The sequence below is a fragment of the Elaeis guineensis genome, chromosome 14 (assembly GCF_000442705.2).
Source record: "Elaeis guineensis isolate ETL-2024a chromosome 14, EG11, whole genome shotgun sequence".
In the NCBI taxonomy this organism is placed as follows: Eukaryota; Viridiplantae; Streptophyta; class Magnoliopsida; order Arecales; family Arecaceae; genus Elaeis; species Elaeis guineensis.
The window spans coordinates 3930988-3932193 of record NC_026006.2 but is presented as its reverse complement, the minus strand read 5'-3'; positions in this window follow the sequence as shown (position 1 = coordinate 3932193).

The window sequence follows — 1206 nt, the reverse complement described above, 5'->3', positions numbered from 1 at the left end:
CACAGAAGATGTACATAGAGGAGGTGCTAAAAAGGTTTAGCATGAAAAACTCCAAAAGAGGTTTAGTACCTTTTAGACATGGCATTCATCTCTCCAAGAAGATGTGTCCTAGCACACCTGAGGAGATTGAATGCATGAGTAAAATTCCTTATGCTTCGGCAATAGGGAAACTCATGTATACCATGCTATGTATACGACCTGATATAGCCCATGCTGTGAGTGTCACAAGTAGATATCAGTTGAATCCAGACGAAGAGCACTGGACTTCTGTGAAATGTATCCTTAAGTACTTGAGAAGGACTAAGGATATGTTTCTAGTCTTTAGGAATGGAGAACTCCAGATTCAAGGATATACAGATTCAGACTTTATGTCTGATATAGATGATCGAAAGTCGACATCTGGGAGTCTGTTCATTTGCAATGGTGGTGCAGTTAGCTGGAAGAGTTCCAAGCATACGGTGATTGCTGATTCCACCATAGAGGCAGAGTATATTACTGCATCGAAAGCTACGAAGGAGGCATTCTGGTATAAGAAGTTTGCTGCAGAGCTTGGAGTGATGTCATCGGATGCCATCCCTCTTTACTGCGATAATAATGGCACCATAGCCTTAGCTAAGGAGCCAAGGTCTCACCAGAAGTCCAAGAACATCGAGCGATGATTCCATCTGATCCATGATTACCTTGAAAAAAGTTATGTCGAGATTAAGAGAGTCGACTCCACAGACAATGTGGCAGACCTGCCGGCAAAGTCATTAGGCCAGCAAAAGATCGAAGCCCACCTTGAGAAGATGGAACTTAGATATGTAGCCAATTGACATTAGGTCAAGTGGGAGTTTGTTAGATGAGTGCCCTAGATGCCAGATTGGCTGACCCATTCCTGTACAAATCTAAAGACAAATTTATAATTTTGACTATAAATCAATAAATGAGTTATTCTTCTATCACATTGTGTACATTGTGTCTGTGATACATCCTTTGAGTTAGTAGGAATGTCAATTCATATTTTCAAGAGTTGAAAATTTAAGGTATGAAGTTACATAACTAACTCATAAACAGCTCCTGACTATAGGATCATCACAAGGATGGTGATCGATCCAGAAGGTTAGTGTACGATCGCTTCTTTAGGGTAGATGTGTCTTGAGTTTACAGTGTGGAGACATCAAAGCGAGAGTACAGGTATTTATTGAGAATGAGAGTACTGAGCGT